This window comes from Lissotriton helveticus, chromosome 10, assembly GCF_964261635.1.
Source record: "Lissotriton helveticus chromosome 10, aLisHel1.1, whole genome shotgun sequence".
Lineage (NCBI taxonomy): Eukaryota > Metazoa > Chordata > Amphibia > Caudata > Salamandridae > Lissotriton > Lissotriton helveticus.
In genome coordinates, this window is record NC_136071.1 from 233,217,518 (window position 1) to 233,243,389 (window position 25,872).

Here is a 25,872-nt window from a genome sequence, read left to right on the forward strand (position 1 = left end):
CGGCTTGATAGTGCCATTTACTTGTTCCACCACTCCAGAAGCCTCTGGACGATATGCACAGTGCAGTTTTTGTGTAATCTTGAAGGCTTTACAGAGCTGCTCAATTATTTCATTCTGGAAATGCCCACCTCTATCTGATTCAATTGTGACCGGAACCCCGTACCTAGGTATTAGTTCTCGTAGTAACAATTTTGCTACAGTGATGGCATCATTCTTTTTGGCTGGGTAAGCTTCTACCCATTTTGAAAATAGGCAGACAATGACAAGAACGTATCTCATTCCTTTGCACATGGGTAACTGGATGAAGTCAATTTGTAATCTTACAAAAGGACCTCCTGACTTTCCAATTTTCCCTATTTCAACTTCTGTTCTCTTCCCAGCGTTGAACTGATGACATGTTAAGCACCTCTGGCAGAGCGACTCTGCTACTTTCCTGAACTTCGAGCTGTACCATGTCTGTTGGAAAACACGAACCATGGCATCCCTACCAATGTGTGTATTTCCATGTATCAGTCTGGCCACAGAAGCAAGCAGGCTGTCAGGCAAAACAGGCATACCATCAGGGCCAACAATGACACCATCCTCGCCTCTCTGGCGACAACCACATTTTCTCCATCGCTCCCTTTCCTTTGGTGTCACTGCATTCTGTAAATCTTTCAATTCTTCCCATGTAGGCACATCCTCAAACACCATAAGTTGGCAGCTGTTTCCATATCTCCCCAATTTGATATTGACAGACATTCGATGTCTGGAACAATGTTGGGCTACTTGGTCAGCATAGTTATTACCTACTGTCACATTGTCATTGCCAGATTTGTGAGCAGCACACTTGACCACTGCCAATTCTTTTGGTAACTGGATGGCGTCCAGTAATTCCTGTACCACTTTTCCATTTCTGATAGGAGTACCTGAAGAAGTCAGAAACTCTCTTTGTAGCCACAATTGGCCGAAGTCAAGCACAACCCCGTACCCATATTGACTGTCAGTATAGACTGTTACTCTTTTATTTTTCCCAATTTTACAGGCTCTTGTTAATGAAACCAATTTGGCTACTTGTGCAGACTTTACTCCAAATAGACAAGATGCTTCTATAGTGCGTGATACCGTGACTACAGCATAAGCAGCACTTAGGCCTGCAAATTCATGTCTCAGACATGAGCCATCAACAAACAGCTCATAATCTTCTACAGGCAGGGGCATTTCCTTGATATCCGGACGTGGTTTGGTACTAAACTCAGTCAGGTCAATGCAGTCATGCTCGACCTCTCCCTTTGCTTCTGCAATCAGTGACTCGGGTAACAATGTTGCTGGATTCAAAATGTTACACCGAGTAATAACTACATTTGCAGCACCTACTAGAATCCTCTCATACTTAGTCAGCCGACTAGGTGTGAGATACTGGGTCTTAGTTCTGGTCAGTAGGATTACAACTGCATGTGGAACATACACAGTTACATGATGTCCCATAACGATGGATTCACTCTGCTCAAGACTCATGCAAGTTGCAGCTACAGCTTTCAGACATCCAGGTAATCCAGCAGCCACTGGATCCAAAGTAGCAGAGAAATATGCTACTAGACGTCTAGTCAAACCATGCTCTTGAGTTAGGACTGACAATGCACAATTAACCCGTGTGTCACAAAACAGTGAAAAATCCTTTGAATAATCAGGCATTCCTAACGCGGGGGCTGTACACAGACATTCTCGTAATTTAGTAAATGCTGTCAGGCTTTCCTCGTCCCATTCCACTGGGTCTTTTGCTCCTTTCTTTGTCATTTTTATCAATGATTTTGCTAGGACTGCAAATCCCACAATCCATTGCCTGCAGTATCCTACAACTCCAAGGAACATTCTGATTTCTTTCTGAGTATTAGGTAACTGCATGTTTCCAATTATCCTAATTCTTTCTGAAGTAACTTTCCTAATACCTTTCTCTATCTGGTGCCCCAGATATTTCACTGAATTGGTACAGAAATGTAGGTGATACTTTATGTCCTCCTTCACCTAGGTGATTCAGTAAGGCAATGGTGTCAACAACACAGTCTTTCTGACTCTTAGACGCCACCAAGAGGTCGTCTATATACTGTACCAAAACTGAATTTCCAGGTAAGACTAGGGATTCAAGGCACTTTTTCCGAATCTGATTAAAGATTGAGGGGCTTTCTGTGTTCCCACTGGGGGACGCGATTCCAAACGAACACGTGACTGTCGAATGCAAATGAGAAAAGAAATTTGCTGTCTGGATGCAATGGGATCGAAAAGAATGCGTGACATAGGTCAATCACGGTGAACCATTCAGCATCCCAGGGAATTTGATACAGAATCACTGCAGGGTTCGGGACAATAGGACAGCAAGGAACAACAATTTTGTTTACCTTTCTCAGGTCCTGCACTACCCTGTATTTGCCACTAGGTTTCTTGATTACGATTATGGGTGAGTTACATGGGCTACTCATCACTTCTTGTATGATGTTGGCCTCTAGCAATCTCTTTATTTCAATGGCCACTCCTGCTCTCACTTCTGCACTCATTTTGTATGGCTTAGTATTGGGGTAAACTGCATCTTCTTTTATGGCTATTTTAATCGGGTCTACATTTGCCATTAGTCCTACATCCTTTCCAGTAAAATCCCATACTTCTGGTTTCACTGTCTGTTGGAGTTGTTCAGGTAAGTCTTGTATAGTCAGTCGTTTAATTTCTGAGTCAGGTCTTATTAACATTAATTTGTATATTCCATCTTCGTCTGGGGTTTGGATTTCGACGCCCTTTGGTGTGCAAAAGATGGTGCAGTTCATTTTACACAACAAATCACGTCCTAACAAGTTTACAGGACTGGTATCACAGACTACAAATCTGTGCATTTCTTTGAAATCCCCTATTGTAATCTCCATGGGCTCAGTAACTGGGGTACTAATCAATTGATTAGATACGCCCACTACTTGGATTGCTTCTCCCGAGAGGGGTAGGTTTGGAACGTCTGCTGTTCTTACAGTAGACCGGGTAGCACCAGTGTCCAATAGAAAGGTGACATCATTACCTTCAACCTTTCCTTCAATGTATGGCCCTGACTGGTCTACCGGCAAGGAGGCGCCAAGTACGCACTCCTTGTCCTCCCCCCTCAGGCACCGTCAGTAAGGTTCATCACAGAGGAAAGTGTCATTCAACAGAAATTGCGAAGTTGCTGCATTTCTATCCTCCTGTCCTCCCCAAATTTCTATGTCTTCACCCTGCGGTGTCTTTCCCTTAAAATTCGGTCTAGGTGCACGAGGCAACTGACTCGCTTTTACCTGTTGCTGGTTTTTTCTTGGTTTTTCATTCTGCGTCTGTGGATTTAAATCAGGGGTTTGGGGGTTATTATTCTGCGCATATGGACACTCGTCTCTCCAGTGCCCTATCTGTCCGCACCCGTGACAAGGGAACTTCTTTTTGGCTTCTTCTCGACTCATTTTCACTTTTGGCTTCCCTCCACCCCCAGAACCTTGGTTTTGGGTATTAGTAATCATTTTATTTAATTGTTTTTCTTGTTGTTCAGCTAGTTTGACTTGTGCCCACATAACCTTTTCTTTCAAAGCCTTTTTCTTATCAGCTATCTCGTCTTCGCAATACTTTGCGTATCGCAAGACTTCATCTATCTTTTTAGAATGCCAACAGATTTTATTGTCTTTGATCCACTGGCAAATTTCAGGTCTTAAACCATTTACAAACCTGTAAATGAAGTGGGTCATATCCTTCATTTCGATGTTATCTATACCGCTGTATGTTTTAAACACCTGTAACAGTCTTTCATAAAAGGAATGCACAGTCTCATCTCTTTCCTGTGTAGTTCTATCTATTCTGGTCCAATCAGTTTCTTTTGCAGGCACCTTTCCTTTCAGGTGTAACATTACTTGCTGGTATTTGTTCATTACATCATCAGAAGGAGCCCCTGTGGTAGGGTCCCTCGGGTATTCCTTACTAGGCCAATCAACCGCAATTTTACATTCTGTCCACAGATCTACGGGGACTACAATATCGAAAAACCCATCCAGATCTTTCCACAGGCATTTTTGTACTTTCACAAACCTTTCTACCTGTCTGTACCATTCCACGGGTTTCTCTCTTAATTTTGGAAAGTCATTAGTAAAGGACACAATATCCTGTCTGGACCATGGAACGTGCACATACTTCCCACCTGGCACTTCTCGCATGGGGTATAACTGTTCTGGCTTGTTTGCTTCCTTTAAAACAAACTCAGAAGTCGTCTGATTGGATCTAACTTCCTCCTTTTTCTTTGCCCACCTGGCTTTCCACTTTTCCAAGTCTCCCTATTTTTGTAACACGGTCAACAATTCTTTGATCTGCACCTTCTTTCCTGACACATTCATATTTTCCAGATCTTTGTCTGAAAAATCTGCTCTATAGGGTTTCTGCAAGGGCTTTGATTTCGAAATATCTATTCCCATACTAGCCGCAGTGTCTGTTAATTTCTCATGAAACACTCTGGTATTACGGGTAAGACTCTTACCAATAAACAGCAGCTCTTCTTCAGAAAAAGTATTTAATCGGTCTAACCCCACATTTCCAGCCCTCAGTTCTTCCATTTCTATTCTCAATTTGTAAATATCTAATGGTTTTGTTTGAGGAGTTTGTCTCTCTAGTTCTCGACTCCATCTCTCAATCTCCTCAGGAGTCACCAATGTGACACTCTTGGTACCTGAAGTCGATTCCATTTGAATCTCTCTCGTATTGAAAGGATTATGTCTCTTCTGCAAACTCCTTCCTGGGTCCCTAATCGGCAAATCCATTAAGGAAACTTCAGATTCACATTCGCTGGTCTGATCATCTACAATTAAGGGCTCTTTTCTTGGCTGCACTACAGTTGGGGTAATGATCGGAGTCTTTGGACTCCCTTGTCTATCCCCATACAAAGGAACAACTGGTCCAATAGTTACTGGTATTGTCAAGGCTTCGGAGCTTGTATTTAACTGGGAGATTTTCTGAATTATTTCGGTTCTTTGTCTGGCTAGAGCCTCTCGCTCTTTTTCCTGCAGCATTTTTTTCAGGCTTGTTTCGGGTACTATTTGCGGAGTCAATGTTGGGGCAGTTGGTCCTTCACCATAATTAGGTTTCGGGAACAGGCTTCCTGTGTTTAAGGATCTCGGTTCTTCCTCATAAGGAGGTCTGGGACAAAAGTCTCTGTCACCTGAATATCTTGTTTCTCCACTAAATGGTGGTCTTAGACATATGTCCCTGGCACCTATGGGTCCTAGGCTCTCATTATAGGAAGGTATTTGACAGCTGTCTCTTGCGTTTACAGATCTATTCCCTTCCTGACATGGGGGTCGTTGGGAAGCATCCCCTACACTAGAAGATCTGGGTCCTTCATTATAAGGAGGCGGATTTTTCATAAACATGTCATCCAATAAATCGTCATCTGAATCCCCACTGGACACCCAGTGCTTGGTCTTTTCTGTCTTTTTCTCTCCCACAGGGCCACCCATTGCCATCATTGGATACAGTCCTTCTACTATCATATTCTGCCTCCACTGTTTCATCTTTTTATCTCGGGTCTCTTGCTTCAATTTCGGGTACCATTTGGTTAACCCTTTATCCAGTCGGGGCTTATCTCTTTCAAAAGCCTCTATCTCCCACTCCTCTAATGCTTCGTATTGTGTCAATCTAGGTCTGGGATGTAAATCATTCATTCGCGTTCTCAAATTAAAAAGGATTCTGCCATTAAATATACCTTCCAGTGGGAAAGCCAAAATTCCGTCATCTTTTGTGTACTCCACCCAGTTTTCCAACCATACACATGAATGATACCCCTTATCAAACATCATGAAAGATGCGGGAGTATTAGGTGGCGGTATGACAACACCTTCTCTGGTTTTGATAGGTTTGTCCTTTTTGAAATAGTTTTTCACCTTGTTTACAAGGGACAGTTTTCTCTTATTTCCGTACATTATGCTGGTGTTATGACCTTTCCACTGATCGTTTTCAAACCCTAAATATCTTGGATCAGGTCTAGTCACTGGCCTATACGTATGCCACATACGATTTCCTGCAAGCGACTTTGTTTACAAAATCACCCCCAATCCAACTGCGTCTTTTATTTTCGTGCAACCAATGAACTGCACGATTTCAAATAATTTCGACCAATGGGTGCGCGGCCTTTTCGCGAGACAGGTTCTCACACTTCGGCACTCACCCCTCCTTTACAATTTCAGCTCCGCTACACACCCGCTGTCTCTACCAATCCCAGCGCGGCACAGAGTGACGTCAGCGCAGCTCCGCAACTGACTCCCTCCTTCACAAGGTAACGGAAACTTTGTATTTCTTTTCCTAAAGTGCAAGTGCTTTAGTTATTTAACAACGTAGAAACATTCGCCACAGTACTCAAGTGTCTAGAAAGAAAGATTTGTTTCACTGCAAGTAGACCTCTTCTGTCTACTTTTAAAATACTACGAGCAGATCTCTTCTGCCTACCCTTCACTCAAGCATTTGAGAACCTGTTACTTCTTTGACTCATCCACTGCTTTTCCGGGATATATACTAAGTCTAAAGTTTCACTAGTGAACTCTTTTGCTATCCCTCAAGCTTAGATGAACCTGCTACTCCTCCCGTATGACCCTTACTAGGTTATATCACAATAGAAGTTTTGCCAGCGAACTCTTTGCTATCATTTATTCAAGCATACATTCAGAAAACCCTAATCAGTGCTTCCAGTTCTGCCTAACCACACCAATTTTCCTTGAGCCAGTGACCTCAAAAGCGAAGTGGATTCTCTTCACCACTCGCTATTCAATTCCCCGGGGATTCCAGACAACATATAACAATTTTACTTAACGAGTGGGTTAGTACATTTATTAATATAGCAGCAAGAAAACCAGTTTAAAACATTTCATAATTTTCAAAGCAAAAACATTTCACGTGATTTCAATTTCAACAGTAATAAAATGTTCACAGTTTAGCAGCAAATCTTTATAGCAGCATCCGACCTTACCTACCTATCTTGACTAATCCTACCTAACTTTAACTAGTCCTTAACCATTTTCTTCAACTAGTCCCTAACCATCCTCTGGCTACAAGAAAATACTGATAGAACGCGCAGGTCACCCGACCAACAAATTTTACCATATACGTATCGGGCCCATATATTTCAATTTACCATATTCATTAATCAGGTAACCTTACGCTCTACTACCAGTACCCCAGTTTCTTCCTATATATTTCTCTTGTACCCGGCTTACCAATCCACCGTTACGGGTACCTAATGACCACGATGAATCAGGGAGCTAGCTGTGAAGAAAAGGGCAAACAACACAATACCAACTTTATATACCTCTGTATTTCATTAAAAAAACACAAACTCTGGGAAAGTTTTAAGGATTTTATCTAGATTTCAAATTCAGAAAGCATGAGATTTATTACAAGTAAACAATCAATAACCAAGATAATAAAGAGTACACATCCATAAAGGAAATAGATCAAGCTAATCATTTATGAGTCTTAATCGAAAATCTCAGAATTAGTCTTTATCCGGGAATACTAAATACGGGAAAGATTTTGTTCATATTATAAGGTCATATGTGAAAAAACGTATACCTGGGAAAAATAGAATGGAGGAAACTTTGGATTCTGAATTACTAGGACTCTAAAAGAACATATACCTATGGGAGGGGAAGAAGTGGAGCATACTAGAATTTCAGAACCATCAATGAGTCAGCTTAGAGGTAAAGATCAAACACATCTATTTTCATAAATGGTATCGAGAAAAATGTACTTAAGGAAAAGGGGAAAAATAGGAAACATGCTAGATAACAACAATAACGTATGAGCCTTTCATTCAGTAGTTTTGCGAAAAGCATGGAAAATCAATATATGCAAAGGTATGTCTTTATTAAAGCAAAAGACAGAAAAATAGAAAGGTGCAGTATAGAGTTTTCAGCACTATATTTACCTAGAATGGTGTGAAGACCAACCCTGGCCACAGGTCAGTTAAGAACAGGAAGGACCCCAAAGGAAACCCGTCATCAGTAGGACAGCAGGTGCAGAATGGACACCCCAGGACAGGACAGGAAACCCAGATTAGGATCAGGACAGGACCACCAAGGCACGACCAGCACCCGCAGTTCGGAAGCAACGCCTGCGCTCCACCCTCTCTGCAGCTATCAGTCAGAACCCCGATTGGGTTATCGACTTCCCCAGCAAAGTGCTTCGCCAGCACTTAGGGGTTCTCTACAAACCCTTGAGTCTATGGAAATTTCAGACAGAGTGCTCCGCAGCCCTCTGTATCGAGTCACCTATTGAGTGCGTTGGGTCAGTGACAGGTCAGCTATTCGGACAAGTCGGACAATTTCTCTAGCTAAACCTAGGCTAGTTATACATTTTTCGGGTCAGTGTACCACCCCCCAAATGTTGCAAGTGTAAGAATCTCCAATTTCGATTGGTCCCCAAGTAGGATAGGTCAACACACCAATCATATTTCAATTCTACAAGCCTATATTAACATATTCTGGGACCGCCTATTGGTTTTGGGGTTCCCATGACATACTCTACGGAATACAATGAAACCGAATACAATGTAGCATTTGCAGAACAGTTTAACTTCTTCTGCTAGGTGAGGGTGCATCTTCCCAGGCACATCTTGGCTGAGACCTCTGGTTGGCTGGGTTTCAATGCCACCGGCAGAAGACTGTCATGCGCAGTAAGCTGGCTCAAGATGGATTCACGAGTGTCTCTCAGACCCTCAAGAACGCGGTACATGAAAAGTAAGCGAAAACAAATTAAAACACAGAAATAAATGATTACACTGTATACCATGAATTGCTACTCTATACCCCTTATTTTATATAAACTATTGGCATTAAGGTTTAGTGCAAATAACTACAACACGAAAACATCAGCGCAAGCTTCATCATGTGAGGACATCAAGCGGCCATCTTAATGCAGTTGCGCAAGCGCAAGAATTCCCCCCAGAACTGCAAATACGTCACGTCACGTGAGTGTGACTAACGCATGCGCAGAAGAAAACCCGCCAAGCAGCGGCCATTTTAGGGACAAGCGTTATTGTTTTAGTAAACACATAGGCAAGCGTCTCTAAGGCATTCCCAATGTTAAAATAAAAGGAAATTAGTAAGACGAAACATATTGAGTTACTTTGTTAAGGTTATTCGAGGTTCATGAATTTAAGCAAGTCGCGTAACATGCAAATCCTTGCTCCATCAGGGTAACTGGCCTCAAAATAGTTGTGGTAAGTGCAGATCTCCCAGTTGAATGTCTTTTGGGCAATGATCTAGAAAGAGGGGAGAGGAGTTGGCCTAACGGCTAAGGCGCTCGACCTCGGACCTGGGGATCTGGTTTCGAGTCTCGGTAACGACGCCAAAAACCTCCTGTGAATCTGGGCAAATCACTTAATCTCCCCGTGCCTAAAATGAATGTGTGTCCGTCCTCATGTAACGTAACTGGTGCTATGTAAAGCGCTCTGATACCTGATTCGGTTCGGGTCTTGTTCACGCTATATAAAACTCTACAAAAAAAAAACTCAGTATGGTCAGAAGTGGAGTATAGGACTCATGCAGAGATGCTAGGTATTTCAGCACATGTCCTTGCAGTGACCAGGTCACAGGCCAAAAAGTGCTTACCTGAACCAGTGCTGGATCTTGAAACAATAGACCAGACACAACCCAAGAGAGAGAGCAAGAGGGTTAAGGCAGTGCCTTCCCCCCTGCCTCAGGTTGAGGATCAGCCCTCTCAGGAGGATGATTCTGTGATCCCAAAGGGAACTGTCCCAGAAGAGCTTGAGCCTGATCAGGTTGCGTTTCTTGGGACAGGGGGACCCTCCAGGGCAGATCTGAGGCAGGCTCAATTAGATTGTTCCTCACTTGAACCCCTCAGACAGCAGGCTGCTGCTGAGGCTGCTGACAATGCTCAAGGTACCCATAAAGTGTATTGGGATGATGGGCTCCTTTATTCAGAGGCTAGAAACCCCAAGCCTGGTGCTTCCAGGAGGTTGGTTATACCTCTGCAATTTAGGGGCTTCCTTCTTAACTTGGCCCATGATATTCCCTTAGCAGGACACTTGGGCCAGAACAAGACTTGGGATAGGCTTTTCCCTCACTTTCACTGGCCCCATACGTCAGAAGATACCAAGGAGTTTTGTCGCTCCTGTGTTACCTGCCAACCCAGTGGCAAATCAGGTGGCACAACAAAGGCCCCCCTCATACCACTACCTGTGGTGGGGGTACCCTTAGAAAGAGTGGGGATAGACATTGTTAGACCAATGGACCCCCAAACAGCATCTGGGCAGAGATTTATACTGGTGGTAGTGGATCATGCCACCAGGTATCCAGAAGCTATTCCCCTGAGGACCACAACAGCTCCTGTTGTGGCAAGGGCCCTACTTGGAGTTTTCTCCAGAGTGGGCTTTCCAAAGGAGGTTGTCTCTGACAGAAGTGCAAACTTCATGTCAGGATATTTGACTGCTATGTGGAAGGAGTGTGGTGTTAATTACAAATTCACTACACCCTCCATCCACAGTGCAATGGGCTTGTTGAAAGATTCAACAAGACCCTAAAAGGGATGATAAAAGGTTTACCTGAAAAGCTTAGGCGAAGATGGGACATCCTTTTACCCTGCCTTCTGTTTGCTTACAGAGAAGTCCCACAAAAGGGGGTTGGCTGCAGCCCTTTTGAACTTTTGTTTGGGCATCCTGTAAGAGGACCCCTATGTCTTCTGAAGGAAGGATGGGAGTTACCTCTCAAAAAGCCTACACTTGACATCGTGGACTATGTACTTGGTCTCCGCTCCAGGATGGCTGAATACATGGAGAAGGCTTCTAAAAACCTTGAGGCTAGCCAAGAACTTCAAAAAGCTTGGCATGACCAAAAGGCTGTGCTGACTGAGTACCAGCCAGGACAGAAGGTGTTGGTGTTGGAGCCAGTGGCCCCAGCAGCACTCCAGGACAAGTGGTCTGGACCCCATACCATTGTTGAGAAAAAGGGAGAGGTCACCTACTTGGTGGACCTTGGCACCCCTAGGAGCCCCCACAGGGTCCTCAGTGTCAACAGACTCAAAGCATATGTTGACAGGGCAGACATGGGCTTGCTCATGGCTACAGATGAGGGACAGGAGGAAGAGAGTGACCCTCTCCCAGACCTGTTGACTCAGAACCCTGATGATGGTTCAGTTGATGGAGTGGCCTTGGCAGGCAGCCTCACTGACCAGCAGCAACAGGACTGCAGATAAGTTCTGCAGGCCTTTAGACATATGTTTTCCTTAACACCTAGTCAGACTAACTGGTGCACCCATGAGGTGGACTCTGGTGACAGTCTGCATGTGAAAAGTAAGATCTACAGGTAACCTGACCATGTAAGGGATTGTATAAAGACTGAGGTGCAGAAAATGCTTGAGTTGGGAGTAATTGAGCCACCAGAGAGCCCCTGGGCCAGCCCAGTAGTCCTTGTACCAAAGCCTCACACCCAAGATGGTAAGAGAGAGATGAGGTTCTGTATGGACTATAGAGGTCTCAATGCTGTCACTAGGACAGATGCTCACCCAATTCCAAGAGCAGGTGAGCTCATTGATAGATTGGCTTCTGCCAAGTTTCTGAGCACATTTGATTTGACAGCTGGCTATTGGCAAATCAGGTTAACTGAGGATGCCAAAGCCAAAACTGCTTTCTCAACCCCAGGAGGTCATTATCAATTTGTGGTAATGCCCTTTGGCTTGAAAAATGCACCTGCCACTTTCCAAAGGTTGGTGAACCAAGTCCTTACTGGGTTAGATGACTTTTGTGCAGCTTATCTTGATGATATTGCTGTCTTCAGCTCCACCTGGGAGGATCACCTGATCCACCTGAAGAAGGTTTTAGAGGCCCTGCAAAAGGCAGGCCTAACTATCAAGGCCACAAAGTGCCAGATAGGGCAGAGTAAGGCTGTGTACCTGGGCCATCTTGTAGGTGGGGGTCAGGTTAAACCACTGGAGAGTAAGATCCAGACCATACAGGACTGGGCTCCTCCATCCACCCAGACACAGGTCAGAGCTTTCTTGGGCCTGTCTGGGTACTACAGAACATTTGTCAAGACTTACGGGTCCATTGTGACACCACTCAATGATTTGACTTCTAAGAAGATGCCAAAAAAGGTTCAGTGGACAGTTAGCTGTCAAAAGGCATTTGATGACCTGAAGAAGGCCATGTGCTCTGCACCTATCTTAAAGAGTCCTGACTACTCCAAAGAGTTTATTGTCCAAACAGATGCTTCTGAGTTGGGGGTGGGAGCTGTGCTTTCACAACTTAATGTAGATGGTCAAGACCAGCCCATTGCTTTTATTAGCAGAAGGCTGACCCCTAGAGAGAAATGTTGGTCAGCTATTGAGAGGGAGGCCTTTGCTGTGGTTTGGGCCCTGGAGAAGTTGAGACCATACTTGTTTGGCACTCACTTCAAAATTCAGACAGACCATAAGCCCCTCTTGTGGCTAAATCAGATGAAGGGTGGGAATCCCAAACTGCTCAGGTGGTCCATTTCCCTACAGGGGATGGACTTTACAGTGGAGCACAGACCAGGGACTGACCATGACAATGCAGATGGCCTCTCCAGGTATTTCCACTTTGAACATGAAGACACAACTGGTCAAGGTTTGTCTAATGTCCCTGCGTTGGAGGGGGGGGTTATGTAGGAGAGTAGGGTCTGCTTTCCTATGGTCACCCCATTTTTTGCTTTTTGCTTCACTGGTTTTCGACTTAATGTGGCTGTGGGCCTGCTAATCAGACCCACAGCCCTGCTGTTCTCTCTCTAAATTCATTTTTATTTCCAAATGAGGTCGCACACTGCTCGTCCCATCAGCGTGTGACCCCGGAGCATGATGGTCGATGTAGTAGGTATCAGCGGGTGCGCTTTTACCTGAGTCTTGAATCTTGAGGGTGCTCACTGATGTGCTTGCCATCCCTGGACATGTGTTTCGCGTTCATTAACGCTCGTCAGCAGGGATTAGGCGCGTGCACGGGGTTGCTGCATGGGCTGCCGAAAATATTCGCAGGTCCAGGTACCTCTTATGGCGCGCAGGTGCGGAATCTCGAGGTCGTCACCTCCACCGGCTCAAGGGAGCCTGTATAAATAGTATTTCCAAATGAGGTCGCACACTGCTCGTCCCATCAGCGTGTGACCCCGGAGCATGATGGTCGATGTAGTAGGTATCAGCGGGTGCGCTTTTACCTGAGTCTTGAATCTTGAGGGTGTTCACTGATGTGCTTGCCATCCCTGGACACGTGTTTCGCGTTCATTAACGCTCGTCAGCAGGGATTAGGCGTGTGCACGGGGTTGCTGCAAGGCTGCCGAAAATATTCGCAGGTCCAGGTACCTCTTATGGCGCGCAGGTGCGGAATCTCGAGGTCGTCACCTCCACCGGCTCAAGGGAGCCTGTATAAATAGTATTTCCAAATGAGGTTGCACACTGCTCGTCCCATCAGCGTGTGACCCCGGAGCATGATGGTCGATGTAGTAGGTATCAGCGGGTGCGCTTTTACCTGAGTCTTGAATCTTGAGGGTGTTCACTGATGTGCTTGCCATCCCTGGACACGTGTTTCGCGTTCATTAACGCTCATCAGCAGGGATTAGGCGTGTGCACGGGGTTGCTGCATGGGCTGCCGAAAATATTTGCAGGTCCATCCAACCATATAATCACAAGAGCGCAAATCAATGGAGTCAGTATAAATATCTGACAGAATTATCTGTAGGGGACATTTAACATTCCGCTGAGTTACAGACTGGATATATCTCTCCCCCCCCCGTACTGGGTGTAGGAGAGTAGGGTCTGCTTTCCTATGGTCACCCTATTTTTTGCTTTTTGCTTCACTGGTTTTCGACTTAATGTGGCTGTGGGCCTGCTAATCAGACCCACAGCCCTGCTGTTCTCTCTCTAAATTCACACCATGTACTTTAGGTACATCACCAATTGGGATTGGGTCACCTTATGAGCCCCTGTACAGTGTACTATAGGTACCCAGGGCATAGGTGCATCCAAGGCCTACCAGGGGCTGCCGCATATCTTTTGCCACCCCTGGCTGGTCATCCAAACTGACACAACTGGCTGATAACTCAGCTGGGGCAAGGTCATGTAATCACCCCTTGCTTAGATATAGTATACCTATGTCTAACCTTATATCTAGACATATATACACCTATAAGTCACTCCCATGGCAGGCCTTAACAATCCTGAAGGCAGAGTGCTTGGTTTTATGTGAGATGGTGCTCTAGCATGAGCTGAGCCTGTCTACAGCTTTCGGAACCATGTCCTTATAGCTGTTCCAGGATATTGCCATACCATATACTCTTAAGTGCATTATGTACCTCGTGGTCAGATGCTAACTCTGGTTTGGCTTTATCAAAACATGTTGTGTAAGATGTCATATGCTTTGGAATACTACCCCCTCGCCAATTCTGGTGACGGGGGTAGCATTCCACCCTTCTAGAGGGAGAAGACATGTTACTTCCATTAATCCCGGTTAAAGTTAACCAGAGCCTCAGCATCACAAAATGGATGCTGCTGCCACAGACACAAGCATGACCTGCTGCTGCTGGGAGTCCTTCCAGTGAGGGAGGCTTGGACAATAGGTTTCCTGTCACAGGGAGGTGCTAGCACCAGCCCAGACAGGAGATAGTGGATTGGGGCAGTGAGGGCTAAATGAAACGAGACACTGCCTGGGACACACAAGGTGTCCCATGCATAGGCCAGTTCAAACCGGTGCTGGGGCACTCCAGCCCCAGCTCTGGCGCGAACCTGGACAAAGGGAAAGGGGTGTAACCACCCCTTTCCTGGGTCCCACCCATAGGAGGGACCTAGCAGGTAATCCAGCCCCTAGATTTGGTATATAGGTAGGAGCTGAGTCCCAAGACTTTAGATAATCCTGACTGAAACTCTGATACGAAACTCTGGACCCTTGGACATACTACTCGACGTAGAAGACTGAAGAATCTCCCTTGTGATCAAGGAGTGACCACCCTGTGCAAGCAGGCGCCATCAAGCACTCAACGGTTTGCTTTGTCGTTGCTCCTGCCGGAGCTTTAACACAGAGCCTGACAAGAATCAGACTTCCAGACATCCAACAGCCCGATCCACAGCCACAGCAAAGCTGAGACCGTGGATGCGACGAGAGACGTGGGACCGTCTATCTTGGACATCTTGGAAAGCCAGAGAATCGCTTTCCGTACAGCTTCTGAGGCACCATTGAAGTTGTGCATTGGGTATTGAGAAGCCCCAGCCCCGAGCATCCATTGCACCGAAGATCACCTCTCCACACTCACCGAGTGCTGCATGGGGCCCTGCTGCATTTTCCTGCTCGACGCGTCGTTCCAGTCACTTGCCCGTTGGCTAGTGACCTCTGCGACGACAAATCTTTGAATTTCCAATGCTGGTCTGATTGCTCCAGACTGGCCCTTGCTCCCCTGAAAAGGAGCAGCTCATCAGACCTTGCTGGTCTGATCCAGAACCCATCTTTGATCCTGCGTGGGTTGCATTTGCCAAGGCCTGTTGATTCCGAATAGAGAACCGACACCGCCATCAGCGAGAGCCTTCGTGGGACAGTCTGTGCCCAGCTCCTGGTTGACGGTACAAAAGGGGGTGGTGATGGACGGAGCATCTGAATCAATCAAACACTCACACCCAGTCAAAAGATCTGGGTTTAATCCATCACCGTTCTTTAGCCCACTCTGCCACCCCAGTTCAGACATGGCTATATGCAAATCAGTCTGACCCTGTGCCTCATGGGAACCGTCCAGCCCGAACTGCCAAGCCATGTCTTCCCTGGACCGGAAACAAGCTTCCGGGGACCGGTTTCTTGCATTCCAGCCGTCTTCAGCCCGGCTTGCTTGAATCCAGTGGCAAAGTGAGCAAGGGACTCACGTCTGAGCATACCCTGCCACACTTATGGCGGCCAAAAGAGGTACAAAAGGGGGTGGTGATGGACGGAGCATCTGAATCAATTAAACACTCACACCCAGTCAAAAGATCTGGGTTTAATCCATCACCGTTCTTTAGCCCACTCTGCCACCCCAGTTCAGACATGGCTATATGCAAATCAGTCTGACCCTGTGCCTCATGGGAACAGTCCAGCCCGAACTGCCAAGCCATGTCTTCCCTGGACCGGAAAAAAGCTTCCGAGGACCGGTTTCTGGCATTCCAGCCGTCTTCAGCCCGGCTTGCTTGAATCCAGTGGCAAAGTGAGCAAGGGACTCACGTCTGAGCATACCCTGCCACACTTATGGCGGCCAAAAGCGGTACAAAAGGGGGTGGTGATGGACGGAGCATCTGAATCAATCAAACACTCACACCCAGTCAAAAGATCTGGGTTTACTCCATCACCGTTCTTTAGCCCACTCTGCCACCCTAGTTCAGACATGGCTATATGCAAATCAGTCTGACCCTGTGCCTCATGGGAACAGTCCAGCCCGAACTGCCAAGCCATATCTTCCCTGGACCGGAAACAAGCTTCCGGGAACCGGTTTCTGGCATTCCAGCCGTCTTCAGCCCGGCTTGCTTGAATCCAGTGGCAAAGTGAGCAAGGGACTCACGTCTGAGCATACCCTGCCACACTTATGGCGGCCAAAAGCGGTACAAAAGGGGGTGGTGATGGACGGAGCATCTGAATCAATCAAACACTCACACCCAGTCAAAAGATCTGGGTTTAATCCATCACCGTTCTTTAGCCCACTCTGCCACCCCAGTTCAGACATGGCTATATGCAAATCAGTCTGACCCTGTGCCTCATGGGAAAAGTCCAGCCCGAACTGCCAAGCCATGTCTTCCCTGGACCGGAAACAAGCTTCCGAGGACCGGTTTTTGGACCTAGCCAGTGACCAGGAAGGAACCAGGCGATGTCGGGTTGCGATCAGGTGATGTTGAGAAGCTTGTCTCCACTGCCACGTGGACCAGGAGGTGTCAATGACAACCAGGTGCTGGACACAGATTGTTCTACAAAGGCTCTCGCTGTCGGCAGTGTCGGCTCTCGATTCGGAGTCAACAGGCCTTGGCTAATGCAACCCACACAGGAATCAAAGATGGCTTCTGGATCAGACCAGCAAGGTCTGATGTCTGCTCCCTTTCAGGGAAGCAAGGACCAGTCTGGAGCAACCAGAACAGTGTTGAAAATTCAAAGGTTTGTCGTCACAGAGGCAACTAGCCAACGGGCAAGTGACCGGACAGACGCGACAAGCAGGAAAATGCTAAAGGGCCCCACGCAGCACTCAGTGAGTGTGGAGAGGTGATCTTTGGTGCAAAAGCTGCTCTGGGCTAAGACTTCTCAATCCCCAATGCACAGCTTCGAGGGTGCCTCAGGAGCTGCACAGAAAGCACATCGCTGGTTTTCCAAGATGGCTGGTCCCACGTCTCACGTCCCCTCCACGGGTCTCAGCTTTGCTGTAGCTGTGGATTGGGCTGTTGGATGTCTGGAAGTCTGGTTCTTGTTGGTCTCTGTTGTTCGAGCCCCAGCGGGAGCAACAACAAAGCAAACCGTTGAGCGCTTGATGGTGCCTGCTTGCACAGGGTGGTCACTCCTTGACCACAAGGGAGATTCTTCAAGCTTCTACGTCAAGTAGGATGTCGAAGGGTCCAGAGATTGGTATCAGAGTTTCAGTCAGGATTATCTAAAGTCTATGGACACAGCTCCTACCTTCATTCCAAATCAAGGGGCTGGATTACCTGCCAGGTCCCTCCTATGGGTGGGACCCAGGAAGGGGGTGGTTACACCCCTTTCCCTTTGTCCATTTTCGCACCAGAGATGGGGCTGGAGTGCCCCAGCACCGGTTTGAACCGGGCTATGCATGGGACACCTTGTGTGCCCCAGGCCGTGTGTAGTTTCATTAAGCCCTCCCTGCCCCAATCCACTATCTCCTGTCTGGGGTGGTGCTAGCACCTCCCTGTGGCAGGAAACCTATTTTACAGGCTTCCCCTGCCAGAGTTTCGTCCAGCAGCAGGAGGCCAGACTTGTGTCTGTGGCAGCAGCATCCATTTTGTGCTGCTGAGGCTCTGGTTAACTTTAACCAGGTTTAATGTTAGCAACATGTCTTCTCCCTCTAGAAGGGTGGAATGCTACCCCCGTCGCCAGAACTGGTGAGGGGGTAGTATTCCAAAGCGTATGACACCTTACACGACATGTTTTGATAAAGCCAAACCAAAGATAGCATCTAACCATAAGGATTATAATGCATTTAAGAGTATATGATATGGCAATATCCTGGAACAGCTATAAGGACATGGTTCCGAAAGCTGCAGACATGCTCAGCTCATGCTAGAGCACCATTTCACATAAAACCAAGCACTCTGCCTCCAGGATTGTTAAGGCCTGCCATAGGAGTGACTTATAGGTGTATATGTGTCCAGATTATAAGGTTAGATATAGGTATACTATATCTAAGTAAGGGGTGATTACATGACCTTGCCCCAGCTGAGTGATCAGCCAGTTGTGTCAGTTTGGACGGCCAGCCAGGGGTGGCAAAAAATATGCTGCAGCCCCTGGTAGGCCTTGGATGCACCTATGCCCTGGGTACCTATAGTACACTGTACAGGGGCTCATAAGGTGACCCAATCCCAATTGGTGATGTACCTAAAGTACATGGTTGTGAATTTAGAGAGAGAACAGCAGGGCTGTGGGTCTGATTAGCAGGCCCACAGCCACATTAAGTCGAAAACCAGTGAAGCAAAAAGCAAAAAAAATGGGGTGACCATAGGATAGCAGACCCTACTCTCCTACACCATGTGACAAAGGAGGAGGAGTTGTGGCACTTGATAGTGCTGACTATGTACAGCAGATAGAGAAGTTGCTTAATATACCTGAGCACTATCAAAGGATGAACACCTACCCTGTAAAAAGAATCAGAAATGAGATCCTAAATTTTACTCATAATGCCCTCGAAAGAGGCACGATATGCCAGCAAGAATTTGATTACCTTAATCCGACATACACCAACATTCCCATACTCTATGGACTACCTAAAACAGACAAGAATGTAGTCCAACCCCTCTACAGGTCAATAGTCTCCACCATTGGTTCTATCACAGAACCACTTTCGAAGTAGGTGGACACATTTTTACGACCTACGGTGGAGGCCCTTCCAGCGTATATTAAAGATACAGGACATCTAATTAGTACCATCGAAGGTTTGGAATTTAATGAATATACAGATATCCTAGTCTCTATGGATATAGAGGCATTGTATACAAACATACCCCAACGAGGAGCACTGGAAGCGATTAAGAGGGCTTTGGAACGTAATAACAACTTTGATGATAATCTATTCATCCTTGAGTGTTTGAGTACTATTCTTCAGGAGAATTACTTTGATTTTAATAATTCGATTTTCAAGCAAATACTTGGTGTAAGTATGGGCGCGGCTTGCACCATGAGTGTTGCAAATATTTATATGGGCGAGTTTGAAGACCGATTTATTTTTAATGAAATTGCCCCCTTTTTTGAAAACATCTATATATGGCATCGATTCATCGATGATATTTTCTTTATTTGGAGGGAACCCGAGGAACAGCTCGCCGAGCTTATTCTTTGGCTTAATCTATGTGATTCTCATCTTAAATTCAGCACCAATATGAGTAAACAACGAACAGAATTCCTTGATATTTGGATTCAGGAAAATGAAGGCCGGATTGAGGTCTCATTATATACCAAACCGACGGCGCGCAACACACTCCTCCAATACCAAAGTTTCCATCCGCGCAGTCAAAAGGACGGGATTCCCTTTAGCCAGTTCTTACGTCTACGACGGAATTGTACGAACATGAGAGACTTTGAAATACATGCTGAACAACTAAGAACTAAATTGCTCACACGTGGATACCCGACTAGGCTTATTCGGGATTCCTTCAAAAGGGCCAAATACTATGACAGGACTGCGCTATTAACAAAATAACAAGACAGTCAGTGACTCAAAAAATTGGTATGCGTAACTCGGCATTCCAATATGAATAACGAACTACGCAGGATCATTTGCTCCAATTGGCACATTCTTAATGTGGGGAGCAGTGAATCTGTGTTACCTAGACCTGTATTTGCCTTCCGCAGAAAAAAGAATCTGCGCAACTATTTGGTACATTCTAAGTATACAGCGAATGAAAGTTTGGTTCAAAGATCTATTACAGGAGGCACTCCCATTACAGAAACACATAAATGTGGCAACTGCAATGCATGTAATTCAGCAATCACCTCCTCAGGACTTACTTGGGGTAAGAGAAAATTCATATTCCGGGAGATGACTAACCCTGGGCGTAGTGTGCGTAGTGGGGCTACGCGAAGCTACACATAGTGGGCGAGAAACTACGCCCACCTGCGTGCTTCGTGTAGCCCCACTACGCGCCGCATGCCCCCCTCCCCTACATACCTAATTTAATGAAATGGGCACATAAAAATAAATAAAAGACACTTACCTTGTCCGCGGCGTCCCGGGGCTCCCTCTGCTCGTTCACGCCGCCGCCTGCTAACCAATGCGCATGCGCAGGCGGCCGCGCATGTGCATTGGTTTTTAAGCTCTATTTTGTGTTTTGCTTCCATCCAATATGGGCACTCTCGTTCTTCTCCCAGGCCCCGCTATTTTTATTTCCTGTATCGGGCCCCGGGTGGTATATACGTCTATGGCACTTTTGTTAGCTCTTACCTTTCTAATAAGGCGCACGTGTCTTTGAAGTTCAAATCCTATCTCTGCTTTGTTGACTCTCGAACCGGGTGATCAGGTGTAATTCTGCATGTAGCCTGACAGTATATTAGAACTCCCCTTTTCTCCAGCAATCTACCGTTGTCCTGGCAGATTTTACCCGGACGAGTTACGGACTGACCGCCGTATTTATTTCAGGTATGAGTGAACTGGGACCGCTCTACTCTTGGGTGTATTTGATACTCATTTACCGAGTGGCTGGTTCCTCGGATCTTGTGCTAGTAATTAGTTAGCCCTTTTTCTGTATAGGCTACTATTAGATCACTGGCCGTATGAAACTGGTCGTACTAATGGTCCTGCCGTTTTTTATCTTTCTCATAGTGTGGCGGGATGTGGAGAGGTCACTTTCTGCGAGAAGTGTAGATACTTCTGGTCTACGATTTTAACGTCAGTGTCATCATTTGGAGAAGCTCCCTAAATAGACTCCCTATTCTGTGGGCCAAAGTGGTTTTGTGACGGTGCACCCGGGAGGAAAATTAAATAGGGATTGGCGTCCATTTTTCAACAAAACCCTAATGTACCTGAGGTAAGTGTATTCACATAGACCTGTAGCGACTGGGTACAGTGGGCGGTAAGGTTACCCTTAACAGCAGTATTCTTCGCCCGTAGGTACTTGTGTTTGTTTAGATTGAAGAGCTCGCCCGTGATATTTCCCCACTGGAATCACATGGTTTACATCTTTATTTGCATAGGTCCTTATCCTGAGATTAATGTGGGATCGCCTTAAACATTCTGCCGAGTTACAGACTGGATATATCTCTTTCCCCCCCGTACTGGGCTCTATGTATTCACAGAGACCTTAGGGTAGGTTGAAGTCTCTTCGATAGTGTACTTGGTGTGGATATTGAGATATGTTTCTTTTCTGCTTTTCTGCATGTTGGTTGTGGTTTCTATACCTCTGAGCATCCCTTAGGATTGGCTTGTTCATCCAGCTTTTTTCATGTGATATAGGTTCATGAGGTCTACTCTATCACGCTCTGGATTTGGCACTTATTCTTATCTGATGAGCACTTATGGGTGACTGAGCATTTCCTGTAATTCTCTTTGATTTTTCTTTTCGTACTTGGGTTTTGATTCCCACAGCAACATTATGAAGCAATGTATTATGTGACTATGGATATGTAATATTTTTCATTGTCCCCTACAGATAATTCTGTCAGATATTTATACTGAGTCCATTGATTTGCCCCCTTGTGATTATATGGTTGGATGGATGACAGTGGAAAATAGAATCAAGGAAAGGATTGGCTAATATGAGAATAATGATTTAATGCGCCCTGACGTAGGAAGCTAGGACTATAATCCCTTTCCGAAACGCGCTTCGGCACTGTTCCTCTGTTCTTGTTATACTGTATATATATTATAGCTTTTCATTATATGAAATTATTCTTCTTGTTACTTAATTTATTGTTTTGAGTCTGTGTGATTGGTAAGACTGTGTGTTTGATTGAGTTGTGTGTTTGAGTTAATTGGGCCTTTATGTGCGTTTTTTTTCCTTCTGGGGGTACTGTATATATTATAAATATGTGCACATAAAATATTTGTAAAGAAATTGTACCATGACTATGATATGGTGCTATTTTTATGTTCTAAACTATTAGAAAACTGAGTAAATAAAAAGAATGTTTTTTCAATAATTTCTGTTTTGGGACAATGTTATTATATGAATTTAAGAAGGATATATTACCTATATTAAAGTATGTACCAGTGAGAGATTTTTGTTCTTGTTGCCTATTTCCCTGCCTCCCTCTTCAAGTATACATTTTCAGGGACCCTCCGTTGTACTTTTGATGTTTCCCCAGCACTGTTGGTGTGAGGGTTGCTAGTCAGTTCTAGGTTGCTGTGGGTTATCTGTTTTGATTCATTCTATGTATTTTTCTTTCTTCCTGTTTTTCTTGCTTGGTTGTATCTTAGATCTTCTTTGATATAAATCCACGCAGGTTTTTGTTTTGTTCACTACCAAGTGGTTTCCTGGAAATTTCTGTCTCACTTGTCTCTTGTTTGAGCATAGTAGTAGACTGTATGGAGAGAATTAAAACTTTTGGCTTTACCGATGAGGATTTTTGTAAACTTATAGGACAAAGTACCCCCTCAGATAGATCGTTTGCTCTGAATAAAACGGATAAGGATGATTGGTTCAGACTTTTGAACCTTAAATAGAAAGCCAGAAGAACAGAGTCGCATGCAGACTTTATGTTAGCCTATCTCAAGGCCGATGTCATACCCAATGGACTCCGAATAAGGATTATACCAGGGCTCTTCGTAGAAATTAGGAAATCTTTGGAGAAGTGGTCCCCAATTGCTAACCGCTGCTCGAGGGACCTTATGATCCTTATTATAGAGACAGCACGCGAGGTGGTAGAGACACTCCTCAAAGAAATAGCTGAATTAGAGGACACCCTTAGAAAAAACAATGCAGTAGATGAGGCTATAAAAAAATTGAACAAAGTTAATGTGGAACTGGGCTCGTTCAATGATTATTTGATTAAGAAAAAGACAGAAAAACTCAAAAAGGACATCCTGTATTTCTCTGAAGAGAAAATATATCCCTATCTTGGATCACAATATTATAATACTCCCAATGATCAAGGTTATCAGGGAGATTACCAACATTGGTCAAATAAAAAGATCCACACGTTTTCTGATTCTTCTGACTCAGAAGGTGAAGCAGGACCCAGCTCTTTTAGGGGTGGTTGCTATAGGAGACCAAATTTTCAACAGAACTACAGAGGGAACCGTTTTTTAGGGAACCGACAACTTACCCCGCGAGTGAGATTCAGAGCACAGGGAAGGGGGCAGTGCCTGCAGACAGAGGACCAATACCAATATCCAGAGAATTATCAACAATACCCCAAGCGAGAAGACAACAGTATTGGAGACAATGAGTGACTCGGGCCATATGGATCTTATTCCTATTTTCAACCTTTTGAAAATTACTTTAGATTCTAACATTCATAGTCTCTTAGCAAGAGGTTTATCTTTTGTCACGAGTATTGGTCTCAACAGGTTTGAACTTAATAAAGACTTACAAGCATTTTTCAGGAAAATTAGACTTAGAAAGTTTTTTGACCAGCATGATCCCACCCAAAATAATAATGGCTCTGGATTACGCCCTCCCTCTAATTTTACTCCTACACTTGAGGAGGGAGGCCCCGAGGTTGGGATCTTTGAAAAAATGGTGATTTCCAAAGTACAGAATCTTACTAAATATGTACCTAAACCGATCTATAACCTGAAGTATGATGAATATATGGCTCTGAAATCTCTATCTAATAACAAAGAGATAATGTTTAAAACATGTGACAAAGGAGGAGGAGTTGTGGCACTTGATAGTGCTGACTATGTACAGCAGATAGAGAAGATGCTTAATATACCTGAGCACTATCAAAGGGTGAACACCTACCCTGTTAAAAGGATCAGAAATGAGATCCTAAGTTTTACTCATAATGCCCTCGAAAGGGGCACGATATGCCAGCAAGAATTTGATTACCTTAATCCGACATTCCCATACTCTATGGACTACCTAAAACACACAAGAATGTAGTCCAACTCCCCTACAGGCCGATAGTCTCCACCATTGGTTCTATCACAGAACCACTTTCGAAGTATGTAGACAAATTTTTACGACCTATGGTGGAGGCCCTTCCAGCGTATATTAAAGATACAGGACATCTAATTAGTACCATCAAAGGTTTGGAATTTAATGAATATAGGGTTTTATAGAATTGAATAATATACAGCTGTATCAGGATTGAATGAATGTATCCCATGGATCAATGCTATAATCTAATGGCTTGTTCCTATTTCTCTGTTACTTCATCGGACCATCTTTATGCCCTGCATTTGGTGGTGGGTGCGACATATTTAATTTACCTGAATGTTTTTTAGAATGATATATATCTCTGACAGCCATGTCAGCCTCTCTCCATTTGTAATATTATGTTTTATGGTCTGTACTTATGATGTTGAGTTCATATTTAACCTGATGTATCGGTGCCACACATATGTTTGACATTCATGTTTAGCATGGACTATGGGCCTCCCGAGCTGTTGCCGTGATTAATATCAGGGGTTTATCTCTGTTGATATTCTCTCCCTGGTTCCCGGTATTTAAGCTCTATTTTGTGTTTGTGTTTGTGTAGTGAGAGGTTTTTGTTCTTGTTGTTGCCTATTTCCCTGCCTCTCTCTCCAAGTATAAGTTTTCAGGGACCCTCCGTTGTACTTTTGATGGCAATTAGGACGTTTCAATGAGAATTTATTGGTCAAGGCACAATCTTGTGTAAAACATTTGTGCTTCAACAGTTAGGCGACAGAAGCATATGAAAGAGATTGCTAGTACCAATATAGTAAACAGTAGAAACATTGCTACCATAGTGCTAATAAGATGAACAGAAGCAGTTCAGATAACAACAGTAGCACTTGCATATTCCTAAAGTGCGCGCCGTAAGTAATTTTGCTAAAATGTACCTAGCCTAACCTGGATGTGTAGGTGTGTATGGACATGTGTATCTGTAGCCAATAAACCCCTAGGGAAGAATCAGCCCCCTCACCTGATGGTTGAGAATGAAGGACTCCGTCTCTGCGTTGAGGATGACAACCCGCAAGGGATGTCAGACCACTGCTTGTCGGAGATTCGGCATGCAGGACCCCCGTCTCAGCTTAGAAGGAATTCTCCTCTAATTTGTAGGGGGGAGTGAGGGTCTTTTATACTAAAGTGGTCACTCCAGGGTTTTTGTAGAATTGATATTTTTAAAAACCACCATGGATGTTTCAAAAACAATCATAATTGTTTTGAAAATAATCACCGATGCTTTTCTAAACAAGTGTGATCATGTACAACTGGCTGTTGGTCAAGGATGAGAAAAAGTGTTGACCCTTATACAGAATAAATCTGCCGTGCCTGGGGACATGTTTATGTATGTCAGGTACGAGAATAATGATAGAATACTTAAAGCCTGGTATTGAGAAGACAGGAGCAAGCTACTTGGTAAAAGATCACCTGTTTAGAATAGTTATTGGCGTGTGGAAGGGCCAATGTATGTAAAAATGGGTTATTCATCGATGGGGCTATCCTAAAAGACATGACTGAATGAGGATTGGGAAGGCACCAACGGTGGGCGGTGGCGACACCGAGGACCTAGTCGCTGGACGCAACGCCAGAGAAGATTGCTGTGAAAGT